Source organism: Cetorhinus maximus, chromosome 15 (genome assembly GCF_964194155.1).
Source record: "Cetorhinus maximus chromosome 15, sCetMax3.hap1.1, whole genome shotgun sequence".
NCBI classification, from domain to species: Eukaryota; Metazoa; Chordata; class Chondrichthyes; order Lamniformes; family Cetorhinidae; genus Cetorhinus; species Cetorhinus maximus.
Window position 1 is genome coordinate 47928622 of NC_135893.1, and position 17672 is coordinate 47946293.

General features: G+C 43.1%; 1 protein-coding gene across 4 annotated transcripts in view; it reads left to right on the plus strand.

Moving 5' to 3' along the window:
- The window catches only part of rhbdf1a (rhomboid 5 homolog 1a (Drosophila)), a 351324-nt gene that overhangs the window by 36907 nt on the left and 296745 nt on the right, over positions 1-17672 (plus strand). For 2 of the 4 annotated variants that reach the window (XM_078558343.1, XM_078558350.1), the window contains exon 1: positions 989-1087. The exons of the other annotated variants lie outside the window; for them this stretch is intronic. The gene's annotated coding sequence lies outside the window, so the exon portion shown is untranslated. Of the gene's footprint in view, positions 1-988; positions 1088-17672 lie in introns of those variants that run through there. 4 annotated transcript variants of the gene reach the window in all.

A 17672-nucleotide genomic window follows, 5' to 3' on the forward strand; every position in this document is an offset into this window, starting at 1 on the left:
CCTTGAGTCAGGTCTCTGCTATCGCCACAACATCATATTTCCACATGGTAATCTGCGTCTGTAACTCCCTTATTTACTACACTCCATGCATTCACACACATGCATAGTAACCCTGATTTAGATTTTGTTACTTTCTCCATTATCCCGACTTTACCTTACTTTAACTTACTATTCTCTATACTAGTGCTATCTGTCTCTTTTGGTATTTTGAGCACCCTGGTATTTCTCTCTAATATTTTCTCCAAGTTCCCACACCCCTCCTGAGTTAGTTTAGAGCCCTCCCAACAGCACTAGCAAAATGCTCCGCAAGGAACTCAGTCCCAGCTCTGTTCAGGTGCAACCCGCCTGGCTTGTACAGGTGCCATCTCCCCTAGAGCCAGTCCCAGTGTTCCAGCAATCTAAAGCCTTCCCTCCTGCACTATCTTTCCAGCCACGCATTCATCTGCCTTATCCTCCCATTTCTGTACTCACTGGCACGTGGCATTGGGATTAATCCGGAGATGACTACATTTGAGGCCCTTCATGCTAATTTTTTTATCTAGCTCCCTAAATTCTGCCAGCAGGATCACACCCCCCCGCTTCTTACCTAAGTCATTGGTACCAATGTGGACCACGACCTCTGACTGTTTACCCTCCCCCAGAAGAATGTCCTGCAGCCCCCCTGTGATGTCCTTGACCCTGGGGTACCTGGGAGGCAACAAACTATCCTGGAGTCATGTCTACGGCCACAGAAACGCCTGTCTGTTCCTCTAACCAATGAATCCCCTATTATAACTATTGCTCTTTCTTTCTTCTTCTTCCCCTCCTGTACAACCGAGCCGCTTGTGGTGCCGCAAACTTGGGTCTGGCTGCACTCCTCTGAAGAATCAACGCCCTCACCAGCTTCCAAAATGGAAAACCGATTTGTGATCGGGATCCCAGAGGACTCCTGCACTATCTGCCTACTTCTCTTGCACTGCCTGGTGGTAACCCATTCCCTGTCTGTCACCAGGTACTTAAGCTGCGGTGTGACTGCCTCTCTGAATGTGCTATCCACGTAGTTCTCAGCCTTGCGGATGTGCCACAGTGACTCCAAACACCGCTCGAGGTAATGTGTGTCACCTTTTGTTCTTTGCCTTTTTTTGTGTAATAAATATCTATTCTGTTTGAATTTATATATTAAAAAAAAACCCCTGGGACACAGGAGGGATTACCTGAGCGAACTGTCACCAAACTGATCAAAAGTGCGTATTGTTAGCTGAATTTCATTTTGACATCATGACATTTTGAAGAGGTTCTGCATTGGGATTTTGTTTGTGTAAATGTCAAGGTTGTTAAAGCAACTGCATTTTGAACCATTTCTGCAGCTAAATCCATCGGAAAGTAATTAGACTATTTCTGCTCGTGACTGGCACAATTCCAAAGAAAGAACTGGGCAAAGATTACAGTGGCTTGAAATGTTTGCTACTGGCTCTGTTGCTTGAAAATCATGACAACAGAACCTTTTAATTCTGGGAAGGATACTGACCTGAAGATGAGCAGGAAGTGTAGGGGCTGCTCTTCCTCAGATTTAATTAAACACAAATGTTCATGAAAGTATCCACAACAAAGCTGCTTCCTTGTTGTAGAGGAAGGTGGCTCTGCTTACGGAAGTATATAGTACAGGCTTGTGATGTGTTGGTCTTCTTGAATGCTCCTCTTAATTGGGTCACATGGTGGCCAGCTTGGTGTTCTGAACGCTGATGTTTAATGTGCAATTATTTTGAAGACTGTTGTTGAAATATTTTGAATGACAAATGTAGGTTTCACTAGATGAGAGTGAGAATGAAATTCTGTGCAGCATGCTCAATTGTAAAAGTGTCGGCCAAGATATTCACTTCCAGTCTGGCACTTCCTCAGTCATTCTGGAGTGGGCAGAGTGGGAAATGTGGTCGGGGGCAATTGACTGAGACATTGCCATTCACTTCTTCCAAATAACGGGAAATATGCTTACCATTGTGTGTGCCCACATACAATGCAAAACTGAGGGAATCACCTTCTATTTCCATGCGACTGCCATTTTGTTTGCAGGTTGGATGTAGGGCCTGGAATGTTGGACCCCAGCGTCTAGATTTTGAAGGTTGTAGAAGTGGCCTTGGGTTCGAGTGTGGAAGGGCCTGTGCAAGTGATGTTGGATTGTGGCCAAACACAATCTCAGCACCAGCAGTAATAAAAACAGAAAATACTGGAAAATTCTGTAAAAAAAAAAAAAAAATGCGTGACGGCTGAGGGGGCGACCTGATCGAGGTCTTTAGAAGCATGGAGTGGGTTGATAGGGTAGATATAGAGGTGATTCAACTTGTGGGGAGAATTCAAAGCTGAGAGTCACTAAGGTACGATAGTCACCAAAAAATCGAATAAGGAATTTGGGAGAATATGCATCTTGCAACAACAGAGAGTAGTTGAGGCAATATCAGAAAAGGAATGATGGGCTCTTGAAAAAAGAAGGTTGAGGTGTGGCCTCATAGAAGTCTTTAAATTCTGAAAGGTTTTGATCGAGTGAATACAGAGAGAATGTTTCCTCTTGTTGGGAAGAGCATAACTAGAGGCCATCAATATAAGATAGTCACCATGAAATCCAATAGGGAATTCTGAGGAAACTTCTTCACCTAAAGGGTGGTGAGAATGTGGAACTCGCTACCGCAGGGATTGACTGAAGCAAATGTAGCACTTAAGGGAAAACTAGACAAGCATTTGCGGGAAAAGAGAATAGATGGTTACAATGATATATTTAGATGAGGCTCGAGTGGAGCATTAACACCAGCATGGACTGGTTGGGCTGAATGGCCTGATTCTGTGCAGTATATCTTATGTAATGTGTAGCATGGGAGCATTTAAGAGGAAGCTAGATACGTACATGAGAGAGAAATGAATAAAAGAATATGTTGATGCGTGAGAGAAAGCTCATGTGGAGCACCAGCATTTCTGTCCTGCATATTGTATGTAAAGGTCTGTTATTAGGTGGAGGATAGGAGATTATCAGACAAAAGGATGGTAACTACAGAAATAAAAGACTTATCCAAAACCCAGAGGATATGTTGTAGACCTGAAACAAACTGGTGGAAAGAATGAAGGGGTCTTCCAGTTAAGTAGGTAAATTAGTGCTAGTGGGGCAAGGAGGAGCAAAGGAAGGTCACTGCCTCTCCTGCCTTGAACTCCCTCCATCTCTTACCTGCCAGCTGACAGACAGAAAAGGACTCTCTGATCTAATGCCATTCACTCCCTCTTCCAGTCTGTTCTGGACAGGAAGTTAAAATTCATGCTGTGATCTTTCACACATTTAGGTAAGACTAGCTATAATGGTTACTGCTGACCTTGAGTCAGCACAGACTTAGAACATTCCCAATCTTTGTGGTATGGTGCCTCATGATATGTCAGTTAACTGAGTCACTGCTGATTTCGTTTGAATGCTAGAAGGCAGAGAACTCATTTAGCCGTTGTTAATCTTTGTAACATATGAGTGTTTTATACAGACAAATCTATTTAATCTGTCGGTGCTAGGGGAAGCTTGGCATTTGCACTCATGACAAATTCAGTTATTTCTTTCTGAATGGATTTTGCCTACATCTCTCTGCTTTAGGAGTTCAATTTGACTCGAATTAAAGCATGTGTATTTTGCACTGCTCAAGAGGTTTAACCAATGTCTCATGAGCTTGCAATTATTTTTTCAAAAAGGCAATTAATTCAGTTTACGGCCAATTAACTGACAGCTTCTGGCTTTACTGTGGAACTAAGACCCTGAAGTTATGTGGTGGAATATTATCATATGAGCACATAATGGGGAAAGAATTTCAGACATTTATTATTTAACTGGAGTTGACCACTAGCTAATGCTTTCACAAAAATAGCAGAAAGAGAAATTTATGAATTAGATATTTGTGTAATAAACTGTTGCATAATTTCAGGGTCTAAATGTTTATCAACAGGACTATATGGCCCCGAAAATCCACTGCCCTTCCCAGTGCAGCCCTTGACTAAATCCATCCAGGTTGCAGGTCTCCTGAGGCACTTCATTAATGTGGAACTTGGCCCACAATGTTGTATGTGACATAGCTGGGGTGGAAAGGGAACTCCCAGGCTTTAAGCTTGTATAAATAGATTATTGATTGACAAGAGAGCCCAAGGTTACAATGGGTAGACGGGAAAGTAGAGTTGAAAATAGAGGCCACTGTCAGATCAGCCATTATCTTATTAAATGGGGGAGCAGGTTTAAGAGGCCGACTGGCCTACTCCTGCTCCTAATTAGTATGTTTGTATGTCCATGGTCCCAATCAGGATTGGCTTCTAAATTGGGATAAAGCAAGTGTGCCAGCTTCCTGACTCTGTGGAGCCCAGCTGGGTGGTCACAGCCTGGATGTTGGACGAGATCCCTGATGAAAATCAGGAACTTCCTGTAACTGATCAGCTCCCTTATAAGTTGTAAAGGAAGTTGACAAATCTCTTTTAAGGAAGAAGTCCTTGTGGGCCACCTTGTGAATGGCTGTCCACTGTTGTTAGATATATCTAAAAAACAGGTTCACCCATTTCACCAGTTAATATTGAAACAACCTTTAAACCATTCCTGCCACGTTCAGTCTTGCCCTCAACAATTTTCATGTGAAAGCTGCTGAGGAGACTATTTAACCTGTTTTGATTCCAGTCTTAGTTGAGCAGCATAGAGGAAACCGATGTTAAAATGACCAATCTTTTACTGTGCTTTTGCTGGTTCTTTTTGTTAATTATTATTACCAAGTCATTTTGGATTCTGTGTGACTGATATGAGCAAATAAATTGCTTATTTTTATGTCCTAGAAAATTGTGATCATCTGCGAACTTTGTAATTGCAGCAAAAAATGTTGTTGGCTGTAAAGCTGTGAATAATTACATTCCCAATGGGAATACCCAAGGGCTGCTGAACAAAAAGTTTCTATGTTTGGTTCATTCCTTGGCTGGGTCCATTGGAGGAGCTTGTGGGCTAGGTCCATAACTCTGGAGGACCTTGTAGGTGGTGGAGGAGAATCAATTTGGCAGGGGGTTGGGGTGGGGAATAATGAAAGAGATTTTCAGTTGGTTTGTTTGACTACACTTGTCATGGAAGTGTAGTCTGAAATGATTGTCTTTGCTTAACGTGCTAATGGATTATTCGCTGCAATACTGATCTGCACAGGCCACCCAGGATCTCTGGATCAATTACCCAGTCCACGTTGAGTTGACTGATCGTGTGTTGGCAGCAGTGGTGCAAGCATTAGCCTCAGTGCCCTGGACTGTGGAATGGAAGATGCGTTAAAGTTGTCGTTCTAGTTTTATCCGATGACCCATTCTATAAAGGGTTCCATAGTCAAATGATGTGCAGATACTCGCCTCTCAAATGGACAATGTTTGATCAGCCAAAGAACTGGAGGTTGTCACTTTAATCTTGAGACCGCTTTCGGGGTTGGGAAAAGGGAGCAGGGGGACAAAACTGAAATATTGGAGGGAAGCGCAAGTATTTGAAATGAATTCTCAATTTCCTATTTGCTCAAACTTCACAGTGACCTATGCAATAAGCCTTGGCCTTTCAGCTAGGCTTACTCAATAGAAAATTACAGTTCTAGAATTTGGGAGATCACTTGGTTTCTTTTGGGAAACCAAGTGGTATTACAATAATTATGCACTTCCTTTACTACTTGTAAAGGTATATCTCTGATTTCTACCTCTCAGTATTGTGAATTAATTTGGCACAAATCTTATTCCAGTATTGGAGGCAACATATACTGGGATTTAAAACTGCTTGGAACCATAATTCTGTCGAAGTCATTATTGTTTTTGGTGGATATGTTTAAGTAGTGTTCAAGCCTGCATTTCTCTGACTATTGGCTTGTGTGGGTCCATTCATTGTAAATTGTGCTCATACAGCTTTAAATGGAAGTTAATAATCTAGTAATCTTATGTCCACTATTCAGGTAAATGTGTGATTTATGAAGTTGGAAGAAGCATGTGACCATTTGATAGAAAAACAAGTTATTTAAGTTGCACTGCCAAAAATGATATTTGCATCGGCACGGATGTTTTTTGTTGCTGTTCATTTGTCAATAGGAATATGCAAACTAACAATAATTGTAAATGAAATGGGACCCTGCTGTTTGCTGCTGCTACTTTTTTCCAAAGTATGTTGGTTTGTTTGCTTCTGACAGGGAGCATGTATATCATTTTGAGAGAGGTGAATAAATGTTTGAAGCAGATGATGATATGGGGAGGGAGCAAGTCAGTGGATTAGTTTTGGTATACTCCAGTAAAGAGTTAGTATGGATATAATGGGCTGAATGGCCTTCTGTCCTGTCTTGTCCTGTGCTGTGGTTCTCTATTCTGGCCAGGTCTCAACAGTTACAGTCAACAAAAACTAGCGCTGAAATATAGTGCGAGTTTTTGTAATGGGTCAGTGGAGAATTGTCAGGACATGTGACTTCATACCACAGCATCAATGAACAAGATGGCAAATTCAATTCATAATATGCAATGGCCCAAATAATCTGTGCCAGGAGAAGTGGTGGGATTACACAATTGCCAATAGTGTCCCAGGGCTAGGGGAAGGAAAAGCTTCCTACTATTGATACGAATCAACAATCCTCACCGAAGAGCACCTGTGTACAGGATTAGGTTTAGCTGAGATTACCCTTTGAACATTATTTGAGATTCGCACATGAAGAATGAAATACCAGATGACCGTTGGTGTTTGAGCAGCCGTGCCCCAGCTTACCTCACTGAGGCAAGGACTGGCAAGACAAAAATAAACTTTCAATTTTATTTCATGTTTTCTATCCTCGGGAGATCTTGCATTTCTTGGTTCCAACTTCAGATAATTTAGTTTTACATTGATATTTGACAATTTTCTATTCAATGTTTTAGAAGTGTTATTTAATGGAAGAAAAGAAAATTGCCAGATCAAAGTCCACTGTATAAACTAGATGTGCAGGATAGCAAGTGGTATTGTATCGACTTACCTATCATTATAGTCATTAAAACAATTGGCTAAAATTTCTAAAGATTGTACAAAATACAACTTTTGTGAACTTTAATGGGTTTGTTTGGTTCAGGTTAGTCCAGAGATTGTGCTGAATATAAAGAGCTAAAATCCTTTATGAAACATTTGGTTTGGATGTTCCTCTGCCTCGCCGCTCCAATCAGGAGCAATAATAAAAACTTGTACTCATACAGCACTTTTAATGTGGTAAAAAATTTAATTATTATGTTAATATAATTTTCTTAAAGATGGCAGGACAGAAAATGTATTGCGACTGCAGCATGTGGCTACTCCAGGATGCCAGTGTGATCCAGGGCAGTCATGCCTGCAGTAAGTGTCTGTGTCTTGAGGAGCTTCAGCTCAAAGTCATTGAGCTGGAGACCAAGCTGCACACAGTGACAAATCAGGGAGGAGGGAAGTTACTTGGAAACGTTGTACCAGGAGGCAGTCATCCCTTAAGGTAGGGTATTCTGATTTGGTCCGTGGTCAGGGACAGGAGGGTGTGGATTTGAGTGAGGCAGGTACAGAGACCCAGAAGGTAGAAGTAGAGGAGCCACAGCCTCTGCAATTTCCAACAGATTCAAGGTACTTGCAGCCTATATGGATGAAAGCGGAGGCTGCAGGGTAGATGAGTAAACTGACCATGGCACCATGGTACAGGAAGCCATTTAAGCAGGGGGAGTAAATAGGAATATAGTTGTTGTATGGGACAGTATAGTCAGGGGGATAGACCCAGTTGTCTGTAGCCAGTAGCGAGAGCCTAAAAGGCTGTGTTGCCTGTCTGGCGCCAAAGTTTGGAACAGCTCAGGGCTGGAGAGAAACTTGCAGTGGGAGGGGGAGGATCTCGTGGTTGCAGTCCACGTAGGTACCAAAGACATAGCCGAACCTCTTCCCTAGTCCTACCTTAGGGCATATGAACAGCTAAGGGCTGAATTAAAATGCAGCACCTTCAAAGTTGATAATCTCTGGGTTATTACCTGAGTTACAAGCAAATTGGCATGGGATAAATAAGATTAGAGAATTAAATGCATAGCTCAGAGGTTGGTGTGAGAGAAATGGCTTTTGAGTCATGGGGTACTGGTATCAGTATTGGGGAAAGTGGGAGCTGTACCGTTGAGATGCACTACACTTGAACCATACCAGGACCAGTGTTCTGGTAAGTCCTATGACTAGAGTGGCAGAGAGTGCTTTAAATGGTGGGGACAAGGGATCAAGTGTGGGAAGATATGATAAATTAGATAGAGAAGGCTCTCTTGTCCTAGAGAGCAAGGGTGCAATAGGAGAAGTGATAATCAGAGCATGGCAGGAAGGGACAGAGTGTGCAAATCTAAGAGTGTAGATACGGCCAGAGATTGCAAAAATGATGAAAAGACAGAGTTTAAGGCTCTGTACCTGAACACATAATATTCATAACAAAACAGATGAATTAACAGCTCAAATAGGAATAAATATCTATGACCTGATCACCATTATAGTGTCATGGCTGCAAGATAACAAAGGCTGGGATCTGAATATTCAAGCGTACATGACATTTTGGAAGGACAGGAAGCTAGGAAAAGGTGGAGGGGTAGCTCTGTTAATTAAGGATAAGTACAATAGAAAGATGACTTTAATTTTGGAGATCAAGTGTAGAATCGATTTGGGTAGAGATGAGAAATAGTAAAGTTAAGTTGTCACTTGTGGGAGTAGTTTATAGGCCTCCTGACAGTAACCACACTATAGGATGGGGTATACAGGAAGAATTAATGGGTTTGTGAGAAAGGTACAGCGATAATCATGGATCATTTTTAATCTACTTATAGACTGGATGGATCAGGTTGGCAAAGGTAACTTGGAAAATGACTTTATAGAGTGTTTTTGGAACAATTTCTTTCAGCAGCACAGTCTAGCACCAACCAGAGAGCAGGCTACACTAGATCTGGTAATGTACAATGAGACAGGATTAATTAATAACCACATAGTAAGGTGTCCCTAGGTAGCAGTGATCAGTAGCAGTGATCATAACATGATTGAATTTTGCATTTAGTTTAAGGGAGAGAAGAGTGGGTCTAAGATTAATGCTTTGAACTTAAATAAAGGCAATTATAAGGGCATGAAGATAGAGCTGGCTAAAGTGAACTGGGAAATTAGGTTAAGGGATAAGTCAGTAGATATGCAATGGCAGGTGTTTAAGAAAATATTTTGGGATACTCAAAGATACGTTCCAGTGAGAAAGAAAGACTCTAGGGAAGGGCGTATCATCCGTGGCTAACTAAGGAAGCTAAAGATAGTGTTAAAAGAAAAGAAGTATAATTCTGTGAAGATTAGTAATGGATCCAAAGATTGGACAGAATATAAAGAACAGTGAAGAATGGGAAGGAGAAATTAGAGTGCGAGAGAAAGCTAGCTAGAAATATAAAAAAGAAAGATGGCAAGAGGTTCAACAGGTACTTAAAAAGGAAAGGAGTAAATAAAGTGAACGTTGGTCCTCAAGATAGAGTCTGGGGATTTAGGACTGAAAAGGAAGGAAATGGAAGATGAACTGAAGAGATTTTTGGCATCTGTCATCACTGTAGAGAATATGAATCAGAATACAGCACAGAAAGAGGCCTTGCAGCCCATCGAGTCTGCACTAGCTCTTTCGAAGAGCAATCCAATTAGTCCCGCTCTTCGGCTCTTTCCTTACATCCTTGCATTTTTTTCCATTCAATTATTTATCCTTTTGAAATATACCACTGAATCTAAATAACATCCCAGAAATAATTGAATCAGGAGGTGAAAGGGAGGGAGGAACTTAAAACAATTACAATCACCAGGGAAAGAGTACTGAGAAAATTATTAGAACTAAAAGCTGACAAGTCCCCGGGCCTTGATGGACTTCGTCTGAGGGTTATAAAAGAAGTAGCTGCTGAGATAATAGATGCATTGGTTTTAATTTCCCAAAATACTCTAGATTCTGGAAAGGCCCCATCAGATTGGAAAATAGTGAATGTAACTACTTTATTCAAGATAGGAGGAAGACAGAATGCAGGAAACTACAGGCCAGTTAGCTTAACATCTGTCATCATGCTGGAATCTGTTTTTAAAGAGGTTATAGCAGGGCACTTCGAAAACCTCAGTGTAGTTGGGCAGAGTCAACATGGCTTTGTGAAAGGGAATTTGTGTTTGGCTGGCTTATTGGAGTTCTTTGAGAAAGCAACGTGGATGTGGGGGACTTGGATTTCCAGAAGGCATTTGACAAGATGCCACATCAAAGGTGTGTAGGGGGTATGATATTAGCACAGATGGAGGATTGGTTAGCAGAGAGGAGGCATAAATGGATAATTTTTGGGTTGGCAAGATGTAACAAATGGAGTGCCACAGGGATTAGTGCTGGGACCTCAACTATTTACAATCTGTAATAATGACTTGGATGGCAGGACCGAATGTATGGTTGCTAAATTTGCTCATGACACAAAGGTAGGTGGGAAAGTAAGTTGTGAAGAGGACATAAGGAGTCTGCAAAGGGATATAGATAGGTTAAGTGAGTGGGCAAAAATTTGGCAGATGGAGTATAATGTGGGAAAATGTGAACTTGTCCACTTTGGCAGGAAGAAAGTAAAAAACAGCATATTATATAAATGGAGAGAGATTGCAGAACTCTTGGGGTACAGAAGGATCTAGGTGTCCTGGTACATGAATCTCAAAAAGTTAGTATGCAGGTACAGCAAGCGATTAGGAAGGCAAATAGAATGGTGGTGTTTCTTGCAAGGGGAATGGAATATAAAAGTAGGGATAGGTCTGACAGCATCTGTGGATAGAAAGCCAGAGTTAATGTTTTGATTCTGTATCACTCCTCTTTAGAGCTTGAGTCATACGGACTTGAAATGTGAATTCTGTTTTTCTCTCCACAGATGCTGTTAGACCTGCTGAGTTTTTCCAGCATTTTTTGTTTTTGTTTCAGATTCCCAGCATCCGCAGCATTTTGCATTTATAAAAGTAGGGATGTCTTGCTACAGTTGTACAGGGCATTGGTGAAACCTCATCTAGAGTAGTGTACACAGTTCTAGTCTCCTGATTTAAGGAAGGACATATTTGCGTTAGAAGCAGTTTAGAGAAGGTTCCACTCAACTGATTCCTGGGATGAGAGGGTTATCCTATGAGGATAGGTTGGATCTGTATCCATTGGAGTCTAGGAGAATGAAAGGCAATCTTTTTGAAACATACAAGGGAGTCAAAGGTTATCAGGGGTAGGATCGAAAGTGGAGTTAAGGCCACAATCAGATCAGCCACGATCTTATTGAATGGCGGAGCAGGCTCGAGAGGCTGAGTGGCCTACTCCTGCTCCAAATTGGTATGTTCATATCACAAGCTGTGGCTTTACAGGAGCATTATCAAACAAAATTTGACATATAGAGCTACATAAGGAGATATTAAAACATATGACCAAACACTTGCTCACAGAGGTAGGTTTTAAGAACATCTTAAAGGAAGAAGGAGATGGAGAGATGTAGGGAGGTAATTCCAGAACCTATGTTTAAGAAAGCTAAAGCCACAGCTGCCAACAGTGGGCTGATTAAAATCAGTTACGCGCAAGAGTCCAGGATTGGAGGAGTGAAGAAATCTCCAAGGGGCTGGAGGAGGTTACAGAGATAGGGATGGGCAAGACCATCGAGGGATTTGAAAACTATGATGATTGCAGGTCAGTAAACACAGCTTTGATGGTTGTATGGGACTTGGTGTGAGTTAGGGCAACAGAATTTTGGATGAACTCCAATTTATGGAGGGTAGAATGTGGGAGGCTGACCGGGAGAGTTTTGAATAGTCAAGTTTAGAAGTAACTAAGGCATGGATGATGGTTTCAGCTGCAGAAGAGCTGAGGCAGAGGAGGAGTTGGGCAATGTTATGGATGTGGAAATAGGCAGTCTTAGCGATGGCGTGGCTATGTGGTGGAAGTTGATCTCAGGGTCAAATATAATACCATGGTTGCAAACAGTCTGGGTTAGTGTTAGACAGTTGCCAGGGAGAGGGATGGAGTCAGTTGCTAGGGAATGGACTTTGGAGCAGGGACTGGAAGTAGTGGCTTACTACATTATATCAATTAGATGTCAGTGAGGAAATTCCTGTTTCTGAATGTTGTCGTCGACAGCCTTCCATCTACAGAAGGCGATGGACTGGCAGCAAACAGTCTGCTTCGGATGTGGCGTCTTCATATGGTGCACCTTTGCTGATGGCTGAAGAGGCTAATCCTTGAGAGACTGGTTCTGTCACGAGTGCCGCACAAGAAGCTACCAGGTGTCTTTGTGGATTGTTGTTTCTGGCGGTAGCATCTGTTGTCAAGCTGCTGTAGCCACTGGTCATTGTGGTGGTGCATGTCAGCCTATAGGAGTGTCGCCATTTTCCTCGGTCACCAGCTAGTGACTCTCGTGTGCGATATTCAATGTTTAGGGTCTTCTTGTCACACTTGCAAGCATCCTTGAAGCGGAGCTTTGGGTGTCCTACTGATCATCTGGCTCCAGGTACCTCACCATACAGAAAGTCCTTGGGTATGTGACCATCTTCCAGCCTGTGGACGTGCCTTAGCCAATGAAGCTGCCTTTGTTTGATAAGCACTAACAAACGGGGAGCTCTGCCTTTGGGAGGTTTGCTGCATTAATGATTTTGTCCTGCCAGGACATACCCATAATGCACCGCAGACAGTCCGGATGGAAATTGTTGAGCTTCTTTTCTTGATAGCTGTAAGTCGTCCATGTTTCACAACCATACAGCAAGGTGCTGAGAACATAGGCCTCATAAGCCTGCATCTCGGTCATAGTAAGCTAGATGTTGTTCCATGTGTGTTCTGTGAGTCAGCCAAAGATAATAGCTGCTTTCCTTCTGCATGTATCTAGTTCTGTATCAAGGGACAGATCTTCAGTCACTGTGGAGCCAAGTTAGTGGAATTTGCTAACCACTTCCAGTGGGTGTTATTTAGTGAGCTCAGAAGTGGAGATGTAACACCTTGCCCCAGGATCAGGGTTTCCTTGGGATGCTTGTAGTCAGAACAAGTTGCCAGTGTCCTTTGTCTGCTCACTCATCCATGACAGGAAACTGTGGGAGAGCATCAAACATGGACTTAGAGATGTCCATCCTACAGGAGCACAGCTCACAATAGTGTTCAGCCCAGCAGGACATCTGTTTACTTCTGTTGGTGTGTAGATCACTGTTCCCCAACTTCAGGGGGCAACTTTGGTGATGGTGGGACCAACTGCTCTCTTGATTCCTTCCTACATAACTCATAGATTTCCATTGTCACAGGCAGTTTGGATCAAATTATATCAAGAAATCCAGTGTTTATTTGCGCAGTATCCCTCTACCTTTTACACGACTCACTTGGCTACTTTCAGGTCATGCAGTGTTTTAGCTGTTGGGTTTACGTTCTGCACCATGCAGGTTTTGCTTTTGCATCAACGACAGATGTCATCTCAGCTGCATAGGTCTCAAACCAGTCCTCGTTGTGAGTTCTGTCTTTTTCAAATGATGCTTCGTAGATGATTGTGCTCAGTAATTTCCAAGCTTCATCGATACCAGCTTTGGCACTTCCTGCTAAACTTTTGGTGAGTAGCAGTCATTCTAGGGATAGTGCAAGGTGCTGGTATTTGGCATCATTACTTATGTAAGGGATGTTGATGTATGGTGTGCCATCGTGTTTGAAACTGCAAAACTATTGGGGGTGCACCTTTACTCTGCTGCTGACAAGAGAGTGATCGGTGTCGAAATCCGCACTTTGGTAGAACACTGGGCAGATCGCGCTTTCTGATGACCAGGTCTAGTTGGTGCTAATCTCTAGACCTTGGGTGATGCCATGATACTTTGTGGCAAGGCCTGCCTTGAAAGAAGGTGTTGGTGACGCAGAGATCATTCCGGGCACAAAGCTCAAGAAGGCATTGTCTGTTATCATTGACCTTGTCCACCCCATGACATTGGAGGCACGTTGGCCATGAATCTCTCACTGCTCCAACACACGTGTTGAAGTCACCCAGGATAAATAGCCTCTCGCCATTTGGAATGTTTCTCAGAACATCGCCTAGAGAGACGTAGAAATGCTCTTTGTCTGTGATGCTGGCATACAGCATTGATATGTAGGCACAAATGATGTTGACTGTGCCTCCATCAGATGATAGCAATAGAGTGATGAGATGCTTCGAGCTTGCTAGTGACAACTCAATTGATTGTGTCAGCCAAATGCTCACTGAGAAGTCTACACCATGCTCACGATGGTCTACAGTGCTCTTTCCAATAGGAGATGTAATTAGCCTCACAATTAGAGCCTGTGTCAGTTAATCTGGTTTCTTGTAGAGTGGCAATGTCGACACCAAACTTATGTAGATCATGGTCAATCAGTGCTGTCTTGCTTAACACTTGCTGTGGCATGTTGGTCATTCTTCATGTCCTCACCTTTGGTTACCTTTCTTTATTTGCTGTGTGGCCTAGGCATGGTTTTAGGAGGTGCAGATGTCTATCATCTGTGCCCCCCACTCATTGACCTCGTAGGCTGGTATTCAGAGGAAAGACGAAAGCCCATATGTCCGGGGCCTAGTCAATTGCTGGAGTTGCGGGAAGGTGCTAACGTGAGAGCAATACCAACTACCTAATGGCAATCCACTCTAGATTTTGTGGAGTTTACTCCTTTAGCTGTTGACTCTTGTTTTTATTAATGTTGAAAGGCACCAGCCAGTAGGGTCCAGATCACCACAGACATAGAAGTGACCTTGTCCTCCATGTGTGGCATTCCCTGGTCCCTCTGAGCAATCTGACCCCCATTTCCGGTGCCTGTCCAGTAATCCCCCTTGATAAAAGCCCCCACCTTGGCAGGTTAAATTAATTTAAACCCCCACACTAGCCCACCTCCTCAACAATTTAACACCCGCAGTAAACCCACACCTCAATATTAACCCACTTCAGTAAGCCCCCATCACAGCACTAAAACCCCCTAAAAGACCTCACCACAGCACTACAGCCCTCCATAATCCCTCAATGACCCCTTCACCACAGCTCTAAATTTCTCAAAAAGATGTCTGCCACACCACAGCACTAAAAACCCAAATAAAGCCCACCACAGCAAAATCTCCCCAAAATAACGTGATGAAACCATGTTGTAACAATAGACACCCCCGATTAGTCCCTCACTCAGTGCCAACCATAAGGCTAGAAAACATGAGGCCTCCCCCAGCCACAAGAGACCTAAGAGTGTCCCTTGCTGGACTCCTGGCAAGAGGAGAGTAGCTACCTGAAGTGCTGGAGACCGCCCCACCCCCCCACATTTCTGACTCCAAGGATCTGCTCCCAGGGGCAATCCAACCCCGCAACTCTCCATGCCTTCCATTCAGCTCTGTGCTCAGGCCCCGCACTACACCAGGCCCCGCATCACACAAGGCCTCCAGGAAAAACTCCATTTAAAAGTGACCCTCCCTCCTGTTCTCGGAATCTGTCCTGCTTGGCGATCCTCCCACTTACCACTTCTTTCCCACTTGCTGTCTCTTTCCCAATAGCCACTTCCCTCTCCCGGCCACCTCTCCCACTTGCTGACTCTTGGCCCATTAATGCTGTAGTTGGAGCAGCCTGCCATGGATCTTTGGCCCTTCAGCCATCTGCCATTACTGGAATTATTTCATGCATATTACATCATTCCAAAGCACAAGTTTATGCAATACAATGGTCAAGGTACGTTACTTTTTGCTCCTGAAAGTATGAGAGATCTTCTGGAAGGTGTACCAATGTTTAGAACCATCTCTGGAATGAACACTTGACAATACAGTGTTTATAAGATGTTTTTCTCAGTGATTGTATGACACAGTAGGTTACTGCACTGCCCTTGTATCTGTTGATATTAAGGCTAGACTGCAACAATGACTACACTTCAAAAATACTTCATTGACTATGAAGTGCTTTTGGACTTCCCCTTTCAACGTGATGAAAGAATGTCCCTTCTTTGGAATGATTGTACAAGATATAAAACTAAGAGAACTTGGGAAGGATCAATCTGTTTCTGCTTATATCCACAGCACCAAGCTGACATAACTTGGCAGCTTCGTTCCCACTGGAAATGTGTTAGAGAACTGGTTGAATAGCAGGCAGGGATCTGTCACAATGAGTGCATCCCAACCGCTAATGACAAAATCAGGCTGAAGCAACAGGAAATGTATACTATAGGACCCCAAACAGTCAGTGAGAAATAGAAGAGCAGATATGTGGGCAAGTTTCAGAGAAGTATAAAAATAATAGGGCAGTAATAGTGGGGGATTTCAACTTCCCCAACATTAACTAGGTTAGTTATAGTGTGATAGGTTTAGAGGGAGTGGAATTCTTAAAAAGCATCCAGGAGAGCTTTTTAAGCCAGTACTTAGAAGGCCTGACAAGAGGAGGGGATGGAGGGGGGGGGGGGAGCATTTTGAAAATAGTGATCACAACTTAGATTCAAGGTTGTTGTGGAAAAGGACAAGAATGGGTCAGAAATCAGAGTGCTAAATTGGGAGAAGGCCGATTTTAATAAGATCAGATATGATCTGGCCAGAGTGGACTGGGAGTAGCTCCTTTTAGGTAAATCTGTGTCAGAGCACTGGGAGTCATTCAAGAAGGAAATAGGGAGAGTACAGGGCCAACATATTCCAGTAAAGATAAAGGGTGGCACCAACAAATCCAGGGAATCCTGGATGTCAAGGGATATACAGGATTGGATAAAGAGAAAAAGGGAGGCTTATGCCAGATACTGAGGGCACAAAACAGCAGAAGCCCGAGAGGAGTATAGAATGTGTGGGGGGGGGACTTAAAAGGAAATTAGGAGAGCAAAAAGGGGGCATGGAAAAACATTGGCAGGTAAAATAAAGGAAAATCCAAAGTTATTTTACAATTACATTAAGAGTAAGAGGATAACTAGGGAAAGAGTAGGGCCCATTAAGGACCATAGTGGTAATTTGTGTGTGGAGCCGGAAGACGTAGGTAGGATTCTAAATGAATACTTTGTGTCGGTGTTCACAAGTGAGAAGGATGACGTGGTTATGGAAATCATGCAGAAGGACTGTGATATAATTAAAGAAATTAGCATAGAAAGGGAGGAGGTTCTAAGTGGTCTGGCAGGCTTAAAAGTAGATAAATCTCCAGGCCCGGATGAAATGTATCCCAGGCTGTTCAGTGAGGTAAGGGAGGAGATAGCAGGGGCGCTGGCAATAAATTTCAATACCTCTCTGGCCACAGGAGAGGTGCCAGAGGACTGGAGGACAGCCAATGTGGTACTGTTATTCAAGAAGGGAGGAAGGGATAAATCAGGGAACTACAGGCCAGTCAGTCTAACCTCAGTGGTGGGGAAACTATTAGAAGCAATTCTGAGGGACAGAATTAATCGACACTTGGAGAGGCAGGGATTAATCAAGGACAGTCAACATGGTTTTGATCAGGGGAGGTCATGTCTGACCAATTTGATTGAATTTTTCAAAGAGATGACCAGGTGTGTAGATGAGGGCAATGCATTTGACGTAATCTACTTGGACTTCAGCAATGCTTTTGATAAGGTCCCGCATGGGAGACTGATAACGAAGGTAAAAGCCCATGAGATCCAAGGCAATTTGGCAAATTGGATCCAGAATTGGCTGAGTGGCAAGAAACAGAGGGCGATGGTCGAGGGGTGTTTTTGTGACTGGATGCCTGTATCCAGTGGGGTTCCACAGGGATCAGTGTTGGG